The sequence below is a fragment of the Bos mutus genome, chromosome 8, assembly GCF_027580195.1.
Source record: "Bos mutus isolate GX-2022 chromosome 8, NWIPB_WYAK_1.1, whole genome shotgun sequence".
NCBI lineage: Eukaryota > Metazoa > Chordata > Mammalia > Artiodactyla > Bovidae > Bos > Bos mutus.
This window is the reverse complement of record NC_091624.1, coordinates 58,030,200-58,049,291: the sequence shown is the minus strand read 5'-3', so window position 1 is coordinate 58,049,291 and position 19,092 is coordinate 58,030,200.

Sequence of the window (19,092 nt, the reverse complement as noted above, 5' to 3'; positions counted from 1 at the left end):
TACCAGGCTGAAGACTTTCAGTTGTCCACACCTTTGAGTATTTCTTTTTTCAAAGAGGACAAGGACTGAAGTTTCCACTAACCTGAGGTAAATTGCCTCCATGATTTACAGAGGCAATGTAATCATTTAGAGCTTCTCCATGTCTGGTTAACTTGAAACCCACAATTCTTCCCTACAATGAAAAGATGTGTCTTACCTAACTATTAATATTATAATATTATAACTATAATAACTATAAATATCAATAATATTTCTCCATATCGTCCATTCTCCCTTGGAGAGTCGAGTGCCTTGGGCCTTGAGTTAAACAGCCTTGGTCTTGCAGGTGACTGGCTTTCTAAGTCCGTGGTAGCATCTGCAGCTGCTCTGGTCCTATAGCCGCTCTTCATGTCACAGGCCTGCCTCCCTTTAGAGAGAGACTCTTGGAGAAGTTAAAAACAGCTCCATTTCTTCAAGAACTGCAGAGGCCCATGTGGAAGAAGCAATGTGCTTGCTATAGCTGGGTCAGTCTTAACTTCCAAGCAGGCAGAGATGCATCTTTGAGGTGGGCCTCCTCTTTCTGGGTTTGAGGAGAAGCAGCTTCTGAGAAGAGTTATCGCCACGGCACCCACGCCTCAGCCAGCCTTAGACTTCCGCCAGATGAGGAGAGGGCCCTTTGGCTGCAGTACTGACCCCATGAGAATGGGTTTCTCCCATCTGAGTTTAAGTTCACAAGTCACCAACTCCAGACAACTGACCAAGGGAGTGACAGCCTGGAGAACCTGAAGCCAGGATTGTTCTGCAGGGGAAGCAGCTGTGGAAAGAGCCAGACTCTACCACCATTGCTGAATGAGACACTCTTCCTGACCCTGAACCAAAAAGAAATTGGGCAGGAAATAATTGTCAACTTTTGATTTCTTTAGAGCTCAACCTTCAAGAGAAAGGATATTTATTTTTTTTTGGACTTTAATTCCTCCCTGAGAATTTAATAATGTAGAGACATTTCATATAGTTCAAATCAGGGCATTTTAATATTGCTGGCATTTATTATTTGGAGTCATTTCATGCCTTCATTTGAGTTCCTTACATAATCTCCAGTGAGCTCTGTTGAATGTCCTACGTGGGAGAATGTGAAGTGGAAGACAGATTGGAGAGTGAATTTTCATGCTTGGGCACCAGAACAGCCTCGAGCAAATTTAATATGTTCTGTGCAGACCCATTTCAGAGCCTTTAGGTCCCAGAGCTGACCTCAGTGTCTTCACAAAGAAGTTGTAACGATGTCAGGAAACAGCCCTACTCATGTGAATACAGCATCCTTTCACAGCAAGAACAGTTGCCTTTTTGCAGAGCTGAGTCCTATGCTGTAAGAAGCCCAAAGTGAAAATGAAAGTGATGTTGCTCAGTCGTGTCCGACTCTTTGCGACCCCATGGACTATAGCCTACTAGGCTCCTCTGTCCATGGAATTTTCCGGACAGGAGTACTGGGGTGGGCTGCCATTTTCTTCTCCAGAGGATCTTCCCAATCCAGGGATTGAACCCGGGTCTCCTGCATTGCAGGCAGACGCTTTACTGTCTGAACCACCAGGGAAGCCCTAAGAAGCCCAAAGGTTATAACTATTGGGGAAGCAAGGGGAGGGAGATTTCTTCAACGTCCACAAAAATAAGGTTTTTCAGAGCTTCTGGGGACTGAACTTCCATTCTTTTTTCCAGACTCCTTTCTTCCAAGATGAAGGAGTGGCTTATTCTGGTGGTGAGATAGGCGAAGGGGTAGTTCCAGGCACTGCCTTCCCCCTCTGGTTCTGTTGTGGATCCTGCCTGTCCCTAGGCCATATGCAGTCTTTCTGTATAGTAAACCCACCAGGGCCTTCTTTGCCTCTGTTGCCTGGTAAATAAATTCCATTTAGTGGGGGAAGAGGAATGGGAAGACAAGCTAGACTTCCAGTCATAGTTTCCAGTCGTCCTTGAAAGGTACTGATGCTGTTTATTTTTATCCCCATTGAAGTCTATCGTGCTTTTTAAAAAGGTTTTAGTTTGGTTCCAAACTTTGGAGGGGAAATGGGTAGAATTAATTTGTGTCCTAAAAATTCAACATGGGAACTTCCCTGGTGGTCCAGTGGTTAAGAATCTGCTTTGCAATGCAGGGGGTGCAGGTTCTATCTCTGGTTGGGGAACTAAGATCCCATATGCCATGGAGCAACTAAGCCAATGCAACTCAAATAGTGAGCCCATGTGCTGCAACTAGAGAGTTCGTGCACCACAACAAAGATTCTACATGCCGCAGCTAACACCCAATGCAACCACAAATACATAAATAAAAGGTTGAATGGGATAAAATTAAAATAACAACACAGACTGTCTTCACGTGTCAAGAAATATGACAATTAACTCTAGAGTCCCATCTCCATAGCTTCCATCATGGGAGAGAATTCCTCCCTTAGTTTCATTTAAAAATCTTGGGAAATGAAATCACACCCATTAGGATGACTACTATAGAACAAAAAACTAAAATGAAAGTAACAATCATTGGCAAGGATGTGGAGAAATTGGAGTCCTTATGCACTGTTGGTGGGAATGTAAAATGGGGTAGGTGCTGTAGAAAATAGTAGGATGGCTTCTCAAAAAAAAATTAAAAATAGAATACCATATGATCCAGTATTCCAGTTTTGGGTACATACCCTTCAGAATTGAAAGCAGAGTCTCAAAGAGGTATTTGTGCACTCATATTCATAGCAGTATTGTGAATTCATAGTATTCACAATAGCCAAAAAGTGGAAGGAACCCAAGTGTCTATTGACTGATGAATGGATAGGCAAAATGTGGTATATACATACAATGGAATATTCTTCAGCCTTAAAGAGAAAGGGAGTTCTGACATACGTATGCTATGACATATGCTAAAGAAGGGAATCTGAAAGGTTCCTTGAGGACACTATGCTAAGTGAAATAGCCAGCCACAAAAAGACAAATACTGTATTATTGCACTTTTATGAAGCACCTGGAGTAGCCATAGTCACTGGAACAGAACGTAGAGTGGTGGCTGCCAGGGCTTAGGGGGAGGGAGGCCTGGGGAGTTGTTTATTAAGTATGGAACTTTGGTTCTTTAGGATGAAGAGAGTTTTGGAGATGGGTTGCACGACAATGTGCATGTACTTCACATTACTGATCTGTACATTTAAAAATGGGCTTCCCTGGTGGCTCAGACAGTAAAGAATCTGCCTGCAACGTGGAAGACCTGGGTTTGCTCCCTGGGTCAGGAAGATTACCTGGAGAAGGGAATGGCTACCCACTCCAGTATTCTGGCCTGGAGAATTCCATGGACAGAGGAGCCCAGCAGGCCCCAGTCCATGGAATTGCAAAAAATTGGACATGACTGAGTGACTTTCACTTTCTTTTCACATTTAAAAATGGTTAAGATGGAACATCTTTTGGTATATATATTTGACCTTAAAATCCTAAAAAAGATTTTTGAGGAGCACACGTTGGATTGGGGGTAACACTTAAAGCAATCAATTGTGGCCAGAGTCTGAGGCAGCACAGAACATCTGAGCCTCCACTCCTGTGGAGAGGGGGTCTGTTCCTGTTGGCCTTCTTACTGTTTGAAACTAGTGAGACTTGGGAAAGCTCTGGAATCTGTGGCTGAAATACATAAATGGAACAGAAGACTTTTGTAGAACAAACAATGCTGTAGTTTTTTAAACCAGTCTAAACGAGAGGGTGAAATATCTCTTCTTTTTGAGAAGAGTGAAGAAGAATGAAATGAATAAATCTCAGAAGCTCAATCTGAAATAATAGAATAGGGTGCACAGAAAAGAGATTTTTTTTTTTTTTTTTGAAGCTCTGGGATAGAAAGTGTTCTTGCCTGTGATAAATATTTTCCAGTAATGTATAGTCTTCTGAGTTCAGTCATTTAAGTTCACGTGCAATTTGCAGTGGTTAAGAACTTGATTTAAAAATAAAAATGTCTTTCTTTTGTAATATCGCTTAAAACTTTGGTTCAGAATATAAGGTTAATTGTTGATTTTCTATTGAAACTTGGATTTCTGCTGGGCTAATATCTCACTCTAAGGAATCTGCCTGCATGGTGATGAACTGAAATGTCTGGGGGGCCAGGCAAATCAGCAGAACATCTCAGGATTCTGGTCACTGACAGAAGTTGAGATGAAGTCACTGGGCCCAGCTGTGCAAAGGAGGGGAAACGTAAAGGGGAGAATGTCATGTTTGCCTTTCCAGCCTTCATGGGCTTTTTTCTGCCAGGAGCATCCCCTTTGGGGTTTGAACTAGTTCCTTTCGCTTCAGTATCACAGTTCAGTGGCTGCTGCTTATCCTGTTGTTCTGCCTCTGAGTGTAGGAGTGGGTGTGTGACCCAAGGGCCCTTGGAGTCCTTCCAACATGATTTTCAAAACAAAAACAAAGGAAGAGAGTCCCAGCACATGGGTGTCTTGTCCAAATTGCCCCTGAAGCAAATCCTTACCTTTGCCCATTTGCTCTGAAGTTTGGTTCTAGGTTCAAAGATGGATTCATCTCCCCTCTGATGGTTTGAGTGAGATTTCGGGCGGTTGCAATTAGGAGAGCCCAGGGATGCAGCTAAGCGAATTGAGCACAGGCCATCCAGTGTTCCTCTAAATATGGACTAGTGACAGGACTAGGCTACTACCTTCCTCCACAAGGAAATGGAGAATAGCAGGAAATAGTCTTTTGAACACTGGTCTAAGAACAAAGAAGAGCAATCTGGTTTCTGCTTCTGCCATTAAATGTGCTGTATGATCAGCGATGATTTACTTTCTAGTCCTCTGTAAGATGAGGGGCTAGACAGCACCATCCAGAGGGGCCTTTCAACCCTTATATATTTTTAAATACATTGCCCAGAGTTCAGTTCAGTTCAGTCGCTCAATTTTGGTTGGCCCTAAAAGAGGTGCATCTCAATGTGTTTGAATAAGCAAAACGTGAACCTGGGCAGTTCTGGCTCTTAGACTGGCTCCCCTGCTCCCATCTTCTGCTGTTACCTGTCAAATGGGATCTTCTCATCCAAAACTTTTACATCAGAAAAGGAACACCAGACCTTCTTAATAGTTTATTTCTTACTAAGGCCCATAAAGAAGAGCAAGCTGAACAATTATTGACTCAGTTAATTTAGCCTGCTTCAGTCAGTCAGTTCAGTAGCTCAGTCTTGTCCGACTCTTTGCGACCCCATGAACCACAGCCTGCTACACCTCCCTGTCCATCTCCAACTCCTGGAGTCCACCCAAACCCATGTCCATTGAGCCTATGATGCCATCCAACAATCTTATCCTCTGTCGTCCCCTTCTCCTCCTGCCCTCAATCTTCCCCAGCATCAGGGTCTTTTCAAATGAGTCAGCTCTTCACATCAGGTGGCCAAAGTATTGGAGTTTCAGCTTCAACATCAGTCCTTCCAATGAACACCCAGGACTGATCTCCTTTAGGATGGACTGGTTGGATCTCCTTGCAGTCCAAGAGACTCTCAAGAGTCTTCTCCAACACCACAATTCAGAAACATCAATTCTTCTGCGCTCAGCTTTCTTTATAGTTCACTCTCACATCCATACATGACCACAGGAAAAACCATAGCCTTGACTAGACGGACCTTTGTTGGCAAAGTAATGTCTCTGCTTTTGAATATGCTATCTAGGTTGGTCCTAACTTTCCTTCCAAGGAGTAAGCATCTTTTAATTTCATGGCTGCTTAGTTATACCAAAAAAAGAAGTGTGCACATCCATGTGTGTGTGTGTGTGCACATGTGTGCAAATTGCCTTTTATTTTTGATTTCTTTATGTTCTAAGCCAAATTTGCTCTGTTGTAAAATTTTAAAAGCAAGATGCAAAAATAGTGCATGTAGTTTGCTACCTTTTGTGCAAAAGAAAGGGATTGAATAAATATATATTTGTATTTTCTTATATTTGCTAAAGAAACTCTGGAAAGATCCAAAAGCAACTTGTAGCAACTGGCTACAAGTAGAGATGCAATGGGACCTAGATGGGTGGGAAAACTAGGACACTTTCACTGTAAAACTCTTATATGTTTGACTTTTGAATCATATGAATATATTCTCTATTTAAAAAACATACCTAAACTGAAATTGTCTTGAAGGTTGGACATTCTCTTCTACACTCTGAATATCTAGAATGCTTAAATATTTTAAAGCAGTCATGTGTAACATTTGCCTCAGGAAAACTTTAAAAAGGAGAAAATCACTTTGGAACAACAAATGCTATCCAGATTTTTCAAGATCTAAGAAAACGAAGGCAAAATACCATATGTGTCTCCAGGTACCAAAGCAGTATGTAAACAAGCCAAGTTCAAAACACAGGGAAGAAGAGAAAATCTCCCAAACACTGGGCCTTCTGTATAAACACATCTCAAAATTTATATAGCTAAAAAAATTATATTGCACACCAGCCAGAAAGCTGCTCCTCTGAGCCATCTCCCTAAGGATGGTTTAAAATGTCCCTGTGGCACTGAGCAGTTGCAGAAACATGGAGGACCAGCAAAATGGCAGCAGTGAACTTGGAGATAAATGACTAAAAAGACGTGAGAAGGAGCTTGGGGTGAAAAGGGATGGTAGAAAGGACAGAGGGAAAATGGACAAGCTTAACCAAGGCTGCTTGAGATACAGGGATCAACTCTGGGGCTGGCAGACTAGAAAGCAGCATAAGTACAAAGTCACAGAAATAATGTCTGCGGCCCTACCTGCTGTTGGGAGAGGATGCAGTATTCTGTGGATGGAGTGGCAGCATCCTGAGGACATCCTGAGGACAGGGCAGCATATGCCCATGCTTGTATGACTGCTCCTGCTCACACCCTTCACTTTCTAGATCTGTGTATTGCTCAGGTTCAGCTCTTATTTCTCTGAGTTTGCTCTCTCCTCAGAGAATTTAAATGACTTGACTGATAACTTTAAATCATTTTAATAAGGGGGAATGTGTGTAGAAGAAGGGTCATAGTCTCTGGAATAGATGGATGATTTACTGTTCTCTCTTTGGTCTGATTTCTCAGATTCTTGGTGACCCTAGACAGATATATGAGCTGGGTTTCAGCTTTTCCTTCTGCAAAGTGGGGGCAGAGATTACTAGCGGGACACAGGGGATAACATCTATGAAGCCACTGATGGCAGGACTGGCCCAACCTGACACCATCCCTTCAACCCAGGACCATTTTCCTCATCAGAAAGGGAAGGAGTTACACTAAGTTCCTGAGATCTACAATTTGAATCTGATAACAGATACCCCCAAATGTGTGTAAGATACACTGAAAATCCTTCGTATTTTGATATAGATAGACAGCCTTAAAGATGATGGTAATTTCATCCCATTTCCCAGCTCTGCAAACCTCCACCCCAATCTCTGGGCAATCATCTAGGAATGGCTTTGTGCTGACTTACAAGGGAATGTATCATAATTTTCCTATCCACTGCTCCAGGACAATGCTGGGAGAGACCCACTCTCAGATTGCATGTATAGATAATTTTAGATGACATTCCAAAATTCCAGCTCTTTGAGTCTGAGAAACATCGTGCATTACCACCTGCCCCACCCCCAGCTCTGCTCCTCTAACTACCTCTTCTTTCCCCATAAAACATGTCCTTTCAACAGCTTGCAACTTGCCAAGACCTGTCATAAATTTCAGGTAGTTGTGCAAAGTCAGAGAAGTGGGATTGGATCCAGTGCCAGTTGGATAGAAGTGATTCCATCATCAGTGGAAACACTGACCTAAAGTTCTAACTAAAGGACAACATGTTAGTACTAGATGCTATGATCAGCCTTTCAGCCTCAGCAGAAACACCTGGTAGAAAGATGGGCCTCAGCAGTTATGGGCTCGCAAAAGTTGCCAAGTAGCTTCTCAGGATCACCAGGGCTTTGTGGAGGGTCTCATGCCTATCCTCACTCCACTATTTAAAAAATAACCAACTTTTTAAAAAGTTGATTAAGTTTGGAATATTCACTATGGAAAGTTCCAGAAAAATAATGTTTCAGCAACAAAGACTGTCAACAATGCCATCTATTTCATTCTTTCTGCCTTTTTTAATTCACTCTTGGAGTATCAAGCAAGCACTCATCAGTATACCTGATACTGAGGTATAGCCATGAGCAAGTTAGGCACAGTCTCAGCTCTCAGAGAATGTACTTTCTAGAATGTACTCATTCTACAGTGAGTAAGTTTTAGTATTTCATTGACTAGCAAGTTATGAGAGAAGTGTCCCAAGAAATGAGATAAGGGTGGGCAGGGGGTACTTTTGATAAGGTGGTCAGTCACAGTGTGAAAAGATGGTGCCTCAATAGACTGAGACATGGGCAGAGCCAGCCATGAGGAGGCTGGAGGGAGGGAATTTGGTGAGGGAAGGAGCCTGAGAGAGTCCTGGGACTGAAGGAGGAGTTCGGAGATTGAGCAAGTAAAAGGCTGAGCCAAGAGGTGACCAAGGACCAGGTCAGGTGAGGTCTTGTGGGCCTTTTAGGAGTTCAGTTCTAAATGTAATGGGAAGCTGTTAGAGGATTTCAGCAGAGCAGTTATATGTTCTACTCCATGTATGTTTTAAAATTTTTATTTATTTACTTTTTATTAATTTTTATTGGATTACTGTTGTTTTAGTTTCTTGCTATACAGCAAAGTAAATCAGCTATACATGTACACATATCCCCTCTTTTAGTTTCCTTTCTCATTTAATTCAGCACAGAGCAGAGTAGAGTTCCCTGTGCTATACAGTAGGTTCTCATTAAATAACTATTTTATAGATAGCAGCTGTATATCAGCAACAGTTCAGTTCAGTTCAGTTGCTCAGTTGTGTCCGACTCTTTGCAACCCCATGGACTGCAGCATGCTGGCCTCCCTGTCCATCACCAACTCCCCGAATTTACTCAAACTCATGTCCATTGAGTTGGTGATGCCATCCAACCATCTCATCCTCTGTCATCCTCTTCTCCTCTTGCCGTCAATCTTTCCCAGCATCAGGGTCTTTCAAATGAGTCAGTTCTTTACATCAGGTGGCAAAAGTACTGGGCTTTCAGCTTCAGCATCAGTCCTTCCAATGGATATTCAGGACTGATTTCCTTTATGATGGACTGGTTGGATCTCCTTGCAGTCCAAGGGACTCTCAAGAGTTTTCTCCAACACCACAGTTCAAAAGCATCAGTGCTTCAGCACTCAACTTTCTTTATAGTCCAACTCTCATATCCATACATGACTACTGGAAAAACCATAGCTTTGACTAGACAGACCTTTGTTGGCAAAGTAATGTCTCTACTTGTTAATATGCTGCCTAGATTAGTCATGACTTTTCTTCCAAGAAGGAAGATTCTTTTAATTTCATGGCTGTAGTCACCGTCTGCAGTGATTTTGGAGCCCCCCAAATTAAAGGCTGTCACTGTTTCCACTGTTATGCATCTATTTGCCATAAGTGATGGGGTCAGATGCCATGATCTTAGATTTCTGAATGTTGAGTTTTAAGCCAATTTTTTTCACTCTCCTCTTTTACTTTCATCAAGAGGCTCTTTAGTTCTTTTCCACTTTCTGCCATAAGGGTGTTGTCATCTGCATATTCGAGGTTATTGATATTTCTCCTGGTAATCTTGATTCCAGCTTGTGCTTCTTCCAGCCCAGCATTTCTCATGATGTACTCTGCATATAAGTTAAATAAGCAGGATGACAATATACAGCCTTGATGCACTCCTTTTCCTATTTGGAACCAGTCTGTTGTCCCATGTCCAGTTCTAACTGTTGCTTCCTGACTTGCATACAGATTTCTCAAGAGACAGGTCAGGCGGTCTGGTATTCCCATCTCTTTAAGAATTTGCCACAGTTTGTTGTGATCCACACAGTCAAAGGCTTTGGCATAGTCAATAAAGCAGAAGTCGGTGTTTTTATGGAACTCTCTTGCTTTTTTGATGATCCAGCGGATATTGACAATTTGATCTCTGGTTCCTCTGCCTTTTCTAAAACCAGCTTGAACATCTGGAAGTTCATGGTTCATGTACTGCTGAAGCTGGCTTGGAGAATTTTGAGCATTACTTTACTAGCGTGTGAGATGAGTGCAATTGTGTGGTAGTTTGAGCATTCTTTGACATTGCCTTTCTTTGGGATTGGAATGAAAACTGACCTTTTCTGGTCCTGTGGCCACTGCTGAGTTTTCCAAATTTGCTGGCATATTGAGTGTAGCACTTTCACAGCATCATCTTTTAGGATTTGAAATAGCTCAACAGGAATGCTATCACCTCCACTAGCTTTGTTCATAATGATGCTTCCTAAGGCCCACTTGACTTCACATTCCAGGATGTCTGGCTCGAGGTGAGTGACCACACCATCGTGATTATCTTGGTCATGAAGATTTTTTTTGTGTAGTTCTTCTGTGCATTCTTGCCACCTCTTCTTCTGCTTCTGTTAGGTCCATATTATTTTTGTCCTTTATTGTGCCCATCTTTGCATGAAAGGTTCCCTTGGTATCTCTAATTTTCTTGAAGAGATCTCTAGTCTTTCCCATTCTATTGTTTTCCTCTATTTCTTTGCACTGATCACTGTGGAAGGCTTTCTTGTCTCTCCTTACTATTCTTTGGAACTCTGCATTCAAATGGGTATATCTTTCCATTTCTTCTTTGCTTTTCGCTTCTCTTCTATTCACAGCTATTTGTAAGCCCTCCTCAGACAGCCATTTTGCTTTTTTGCATTTCTTTTTCTTGGGGATGGTCTTGATCCCTGTTTCCTGGACAATGTCACAAACTTCCATCCATAGTTCTTCAGGCACTGTCTATCAGATCTAATCTCTTGAATCTATTTCTCACTTCCACTGTATAATCTTAAGGGATTTGATTTAGGTCATACCTGAATGGTCTAGTGGTTTTCCCCACTTTATTCAATTTAATTCTGAATTTGGCAATCCGGAGTTCATAATCTGAGCCACAGTCAGCTTCTGGTGTTGTTTTTCCTGACTGTATAGAGCTTCTCCATCTTTGGCTGCAAAGAATATAATCAGTCTGATTTTGGTATTGACGATCTGGGGATGTCCATGTGTAGAGTCTTCTCTTGTGTTGTTGGAGGAGGGTGTTTGCTATGACCAGTGCATTGTCTTGGCAAAACTGTATTAGCCTTTGCCCTGCTTCATTCTGTTCTCCAAGGCCAAATTTGCCTGATGCTCCAGGAGAAGGCAATGGCACCCCACTCCAGTACTCTTGCCTGGAAAATCCCATGGATGGAGGAGCCTGGAAGGCTGCAGTCCATGGGGTCGCTGAGGGTTGGACACGACTGAGTGACTTCACTTTCACTTTTCACTTTCATGCATTGGAGAAGAAAATGGCAACCCACTCCAGTGTTCTTGCCTGGAGAATCCCAGGGATGGGGGAGCCTGGTGGGCTGCTGTCTATGGGGTCGCACAGAGTTGGACACGACTGAAGTGACTTAGCAGAAGCAGCAGCCAGGTGTTTCTTGACTTCCTATTTTTGCACTCCAGTCCCCTATAATGAAAATGACATTTTTTTTTTTTTTTTTGGGTGTTAGTTCTAGAAGGTCTTGTAGATCTTCATAGAACTGTTCAACTTCAGCTTCTTCAGCATTACTGGTCGGGGCATAGACTTGGATTAGTGTGATATTGAATGGTTTGCCTTGGAAATGAATAGAGATCATTCTGTCATTTTTGAGATTGCATCCAAGTACTGCATTTTGGACTCTTTTGTTGACTATGATGGCTACTCCATTTCTTCTAAGGGATTCTTGCCCACAGTAGTAGACATAATGGTCATCTGAGTTAAATTCACCCGTTCCAGTCCATTTTAGTTTTCTGATTCCTAAAAGATCAACGTTCACTGTTGGGGGCTTCCCTGGTGGCTTTGCTGGTAAAGAATCCGCCTGCAATACAGGAGACCTGGGTTCAATCCCTGGTTTGGGAAGATCCCCTGGAGAAGGGAAAGGCTACCCAGTCCATGATTCTGGCCTGGAGAATTCCATGGACTATACAGTCCATGTGGTCGCAAAGAGTCAGACACAACTGAGTGACTTTTACAGTGAAGAGTGTCAACAAATGTATCAGCAACAGCCATTTTTAAAAAAACACACACAGTTTTTCCAAATTGGATGGATGTTCCTGCTCTTTGGAGAATGGATTCAAGGGGCCAAAGTAAATGCAGGGAAACCAGGTCCAGTAATTGAGAAGAATCCATGGGAGCTTGGACAGGCAGGTGATAGAGAGAAGCAGATGGACCGGAGAAAAGTCTGGAGGTAGAGCAGATTTGCTAAGAGAGTGAATAAGGCAATGAGGGAAGATAAAACCTCCTTTGAAACCTTGTGGAATGAGACTTAGTTTGGAGTATGAGAAAAAGGGGGAAGGCAGGAAGACCCAAGTCCTGCACTGGCTTCCCCTGCTGCCGCCCCCAGATATCCCTGGCTTTGCTGTATCGCCTTTCTTTGTATTTGCTCTGCCTCCAGAAAGAAAAAGAAAGAACAAAACTACATTCAGATTATGAAAGTACAGAAGTCATTCTAAAACTGAGATGATGGTTTCTATAATAGAGAAATATAGATTTTGAACAGATGAGTAAACAAGTGTTCTGTGGCCTGTTTTCACATTCCATGTGGGACCCTGAAATGAATGAGATATCCCAGGTGAAAAGTGGGGCTTCTCAGGTGGCACTAGTGGTAAAGAACCCACTTGCCAAGGCAAGAGATGTAAAAGACACAGCTCAATCCCTGGATCTGGAAGATCCCCTGGAGGAGGGCAGGGCAATGCACTCCAGTATTCTTGCCTCGAGAATCCCATGGATAGAGAAGCCTTGTGGGCTACAGTCCTTGGGATCGCAAAGAGTCATGCATGACTGAAGTGACTTAGCATGCATGCAGGTGGATAGTGCTGATCCAAAAGATGCATGTATACATGACTAGGTCCAGCACACTGGGTGTGATGAAAAGTCTGTTTACAAGCTAGAGAGGTGGTGCCAGAAATGTTGTTCTTTTCCTTTTTTTTAAAAAAAGGCAGTGAAATACATACATTTTCAGGTTAAAAAAACTTGATGCTTTTTCTATATCATAATCATTTTAGGGTGTCAGGAGATATAAGCAGTATTGTGTTTCCTGTGTTATGTTGCCCACTTCCCCTAAAATGACCCCCTTAGATATTTTATTTATATGAAGTTTGCAGTGGAATGCTCTCTATATCGATTATTTGAAAATGAAGCAAAAGGGGGGAACTGAGGGATAAATAGGCAGAGCACAGAGGATTTTTAGGCAGTGAAACTTCTCTGTATGATACTATAACAATGGATACATGTTACTGTAGCCTTGTCCAAACCTACAGAATGTACAATACCAAGAGTGAGCCCTAATGCAAAATGTGGACTTTTGGTGATAATGATGTGTCAATGGAGGTTCATCCGTTATAACAAATGGACCACTCTGGCGGGGGATGTTGATAATCAGAGAGGCTATGCATGTGTAGGGATGGGAAGTAGTTGGGAAATCTCTGGACCTTCCTCTCAATTTTTCCTTGAACCTCAAACTGTTCTAAATAATAAAATCTATTAAATAAAAACAGAGAGAAAAAAAAGGATGAACTGAGAAGACATTGTACTAAGTGGTATAAGCTGGTCACAAAAGGCAAATTTTATATCTTCCACTTACAAGAGATACGTTTGTTACTGAACCAAATTTGGGTTCATTTGATACCAACCCCAGGGTTCTTGGTCTTCCCAAATGAATAGAAATTGGCTAGAGGCCAGAAAGCTCAACATTCAGAAAACTAAGATCATGGCATCTGGTCCCATCACTTCATGGGAAATAGATGGGGAAACAGTGGAAACAGTGTCAGACTTTATTTTTTGGGGCTCCAAAATCACTGCCGATGGTGACTGCAGCCATGAAATTAAAAGACACTCCTTGTAAAGAAAGTTAGGACCAACCTAGATAGCATATTCAAAAGCAGAGACATTGCTTTGCCAACAAAAGTCCGTCTAGTCAAGGCTATGGTTTTTCCAGTGGTCATGTATGGATGTGAGAGTTGGACTGTGAAGAAAGCTGAGCGCCAAAGAATTGATGCTTTTGAACTGTGGTGCTGGAGAAGACTCTTGAGAGTCCTTTGGACTGCAAGGAGATCCAACCAGTCCATTCTGAAGGAGATCAGTCCTGGGTGTATTTTGGAAGGACTGATGCTAAAGCTGAAACTCCAATACTTTGGCCACCTCATGTGAAGAGTTGACTTATCGGAAAAGACTCTGATGCTGGGAGGGATTGGGGACAGGAGGAGAAGGGGACGACAGAGGATGAGATGGCTGGATGGCATCACTGACTCGATGGACGTGAGTCTGGGTGAACTCTGGGAGTTGGTGATGGACAGGGAGGCCTGGCGTGCTGCGATTCATGGGGTCGCAGAGTCGGACACGACTGAGTGACTGAACTGAACTGAGAGGCCAGAAAAGAAATTCAGGTAAGGCTTTTTGGGGCTCCTGCACTGCTTGCTGCAGGAGGGAGCTAAAACAAGTGACAAGTTCCCTTGCACACTCCTGGGGGTGGGGCTCAGGTAGTGGGAAGGAGCTCATTCCTCATATGGGATGAGGGTGGGAGTGTGTCCAGGGGCTGGGCTAGAGGGACGGGTGGTTTAGGTGGTTTGCCCATCCCTTTGTGGTGTTGAGTGCAAAGGGCATGTATAGTACCCTGCTTTCACTTCCAGCACCCACTTTTTGCTTCTGGCTCTTCAGAAATTGCAGTTGGGCTTTTTGGGTTTTTTTTTCTTCTTTGTATCTTTTGGTCCAGAACTTGCCTCAACTGCACATACACACAGTTATTTTTAGTCCCATATAGTTTCTTTGTACTTTGTTGCTGGAGGAGAGGTTTGTCCAGGTGCAAGCATTGCAGCACTGCAGCAAAGGGTCCCAGGTCCCAGCTTATCTCACACTCACCTGACAAGCAGCAAAACTGATTTACTGATACCGATCTGTGGTGAAGGAAAGTATAATATTAATTGGAAAGGGTCAAGCAAGGATAATGGGCAGCTAATGCTCAAGCCCTGAACTTCTGGATGGCTTTCAAGGAAGAGGTTTTAAAGACAACATTAGGGGTGAGCGTTAGAGGTGATTGGCTTGATTAACTGACTAAGAGGTGACAGGATGAAGTTTCGAAATCTCAGTCATCTACTTTCTGAGTCCAACCAGTCTGGGGTCTATATGCTGGTGGTCAGCATGCAGTTAACTTCTACCTGGTGGGGGTTCTAATATCTCCAAAACAATTCAAAGATATGACTCAGGATATTATCTATAGTCCTTGAGGAGGAACTAAAGGTCCTTGACTCTGTTTTATGGACAAACTATTAAGATTTTGTCTTGCCTTCTTTTGTTTTTGCATTTTCTTTGTTTTGCAAAGAGCATTGAACTTTGGAACTCAGGGAAGGTCTAGAGGGCTAAAGCTTTCCTACAGACAAGAGGCAGTGGACTCAGGGACCTGTTTCAGGGAAGGCCCCTTAGGGTCCTGTTCCATTTCACTTACAACAGTCAAATTTAGAGACAGAAAGTTGAATGGTGGTTTACAGGAGCTAGGTGAGGGGGAACAGGGACACTGTTTAATGGGTACAGACAGAGTTTCAGTTTGGGAAGGTGAAAAAGTTCTGGAGATGGATGGTGGTGATGATTTCACAGCCATGTGAAAGTATTAATGCCACTGAATTGTACATTTAAAAATGTTAAAATGGTACATTTTATGTTATGTGTATTTTATCACAATAAAAAAATGAAGCAAAATAGGGTGAGGACATAAACTGAGGTAATAAAGTGAGTAGGATGGATATCTTTTCGTACCAGTTGGGGTCAGAATGGAGAGTGTAATAGGATTGTGACATTTCTTTTTGCTACACAAACTCTGATGAATCCCTCTCCCTGTCCTCCATTTTCTCTGGAAATGATGAGTGAAAAGGAAAAAGGATCTTCATCTCCAGTTAGAAAAAGAGTAATAGAAGTAACTTCACTCATTCCAAACAAACAGGTTTCTTTCTTCCTCAGAGTTGCCTTCTCTTCTCTTCCTGCTGCTGCTGCTAAGTCACTTCAGTCGTGTCCGACTCTGTGTGACCCCATAGACGCAGCCCACCAGGCTCCCCCGTCCCTGGGATTCTCCAGGCAAGAACACTGGAGTGGGTTGCCATTTCTTTCTCCAATGCATGAAAGTGAAAAGTGAAAGTGAAGTCAAACACTGATCTGATTGGAAATGGCAGCAAAGCTCACCATTCATTCATATTAAGGGCTCAATAAAAATATCTATGAAAATTGATATTTACAAAGTATGCATTTCATGAGAATCTACCAAGAGGGGAGCAAAGTGAAAATGAAAAGTGTTAGCAGCTCAGTCGTGTCTGACTCTTTGAGACCCCATTAACTGTAGCCCCGCCATGTTCCTCTGCCCATGGGATTCTCCAGACAAGAATACTGGAGTGGGTTACCATTCTCGTCTCCAGGGGATCTTCCCGACACAGGGACTGGGTCTCTTGCAGTGCAGGAGATTTTTTGCCATCTGAGTCACCAGGAAAGCCCTAGAGGGGAAAGGCCCTCATGAAATACAGGGGTTCCCTGAGCTATCTTTATACATCTGCACTGCAAAATAGGCAAGAATGACAGAATAATATTTTAAGGTTATATTTTCCCCAGTGTCTTCCCTTCTCCAAATAGAAACAAAGATGCCCTTTGTTGAATAAGGGGAAATACATGACAGAATACTATAAATAGTCCCTAGAAGGAGAGCTGGTGATCAGCAGGCTGCATCAGGCTTCTGAGAAGCTAGGTTTGATGCCTCACAATATTGATCTGCATATTACTGTCTGAAATTTGTAAACATTTAAGAGTTAGGAAATGTCACACAAAAATCTGAGTTTTTGGTTTCTCTTTAAGTATGGGAAGATAGCTTGAACAATCTTGTTTGTTCACTTGGTGACAACAAGCTGGATCTCTGAGCTGCAGCTGTTGCATTTAGATGGTGTATAAGTTAGGATTACATAGCCCTTCAGATTTCAGTGGCATAACCTAAGAGAAGCTTATTTCTCATGTGTAACAAGCCCAGATCAGGTAGTTCAGAAGCTGGGGCTCCTTCCTTTCTGTCTCCACCATCCCCTAGGACTTTAGAGTCTTCAATTTCAGCCTGCAGAACAGGAAAAAGGAAGTGGAGGAGCATACCATTTATCAACCACCTTGGTCCGAAAGTGGTATCCTCTGTTCCCTTCCATTGGTGGGTCCCAGCCACATGACCTGCCTTGATGCAAAGGGAGCTGGGAAATATGGAGCCTGACAAAGGCTCTACTCTATGGAAGGGGAAGCATACATGTGGGGTGGGTTGGTGCAACTCTGCCATAAATGGGTGTGTGCATTTCAATTTACCACAGTCTCACCACCGTCTTTTTATACCTAAGTGGCCCTGGCTGAAGGTGTTTGTAGACAGAATGTTTGAGGATGAAGCATAGAAAGAGATAGATTATTTCTAGAGTGAAAAAGAGACTTCCTTGGGTTGGGAGAGAGACAGAGACCCAAGAAAGAGACAGAGGTCAGCAGGTCCCTGAGTAAAGGGTCTGTGTGCCTTATCCATGATGTCATCTAGGACACTACAAGCCTCTCAGAGGAATAACTGCATGGCATGTTGTGGTAGACAGGATGGCAGCCACTCTTTTGTGTGTATGCTCAGTCTCTCAGTCTTGTCCGACTCTTTGTGACCCCATGGACTGTAGCCCAAAAGGTTTCTCTGTCCATGGAATTTTCCAGGCAAGAATACTGGAGCATGCTGCCATTTCCTACTCCAGGGGATCTTCTGGACCCAGGGATCGAACCCATGTCTCTTGTGTCTCCTGCATTGGCATGCAGTTTTTACCACTGTACTACTTGGGAAGCCTGGATAGCCACCCTTTCTCCACCCAAACGAGTCATAAAAGTGGTAGACAGCTATTGAAGTAGCATATAGACTTCAACAGTGGCAACAACTCAGCTAGATTTTCTGGGGAAGGAGGACCAAATGGACGAGTGCTTTCCTCTCTACTCCATGCCACGGAACTGTGTAACTCTCTGGGATGAGCTCCCCCACTCCCATAGTAGATTAGCTGCTTGGGGTCTACAACTAAGTCATTACATGCGATAACGGATACGTGACAATTCTTGCACACTTGAGTTTATGGATAGACATTCATACCCTCTATTCAATTTTGCAATTTTCTAAATGAATGTGCAGAGGAAGGCAGTGAACCTTGTTCATTTCAGCTTTTTCTGGAAACTTTGCCCTCCACCACCCAAAGCTAAAGCAGGACCTCCTATTCTAGCTCAATCCCTCCCACATACCACAATAAAGCAAACAAAAGTCCTAATCTTGTCAGTTTACAAACCTTTTCAAACTAGCATGGTTGACACTGGCTGGTGTGATGGTGGAAAGCCCCAGAACAGGCATTCTGTGTATTCCTGGTGTATCAGTTTTGCTCAAAGATTTGGGAAAATATTTTAATAAGAAACTGGGTTAAATTAAAGAGTAGAAGGAAAAATTCACATTTTAAACAAATGATGAAATTCCAGACTTCGAAGGAACTTTTTTCTTGCAGGAAGGGGGCCTCCCTATTTCAGAGTCCCATGTGGGTCTTCACTGGAGTTCTTCTGAGAAGAACACTTCTGTGGAAAAGTTTCAGCTGTGCTGGCCCTGTGCCTGGCCCTGGCTTGGGCTGACGCTCCCCAGAGGTATCGCTTTCTTGTTAATATCTCCTCACGTTTCTAAACTCACAGTTTGTCAGCGCCTGCGAAACCCGAGAGGTAATGCCAGGTTCCAGCTCGCTCTTTTCACAAGGGGAAACGGAGAATCAGCAACTTAAAAGGACTTGCCTGGGAAGCAGCTAGACTTCCCAGGTCAAAGCTCCTCTCAGCGTCCTTGGCAACACACGTCTCTTAATCCTGCTTTAAGCCTTGGCCCCTTGATGTTTTGCAGAGAACCTCATCTCCCACCCACCCACCCCCAGCCCATTTCACCCTGCAGTTCCATCCTTGGGGGCTCTGCCTCTCCCCTGTAGTATCTGGCGCCCATGGCGGGGGTACTTAGGAAAGTTTAGTGAGTTAATGACTGCTGACTCAAACAAATGCATCACAGTCCAGTCTACGGTCTGGTGAAGATGTAGTTGGATGGGGGTGA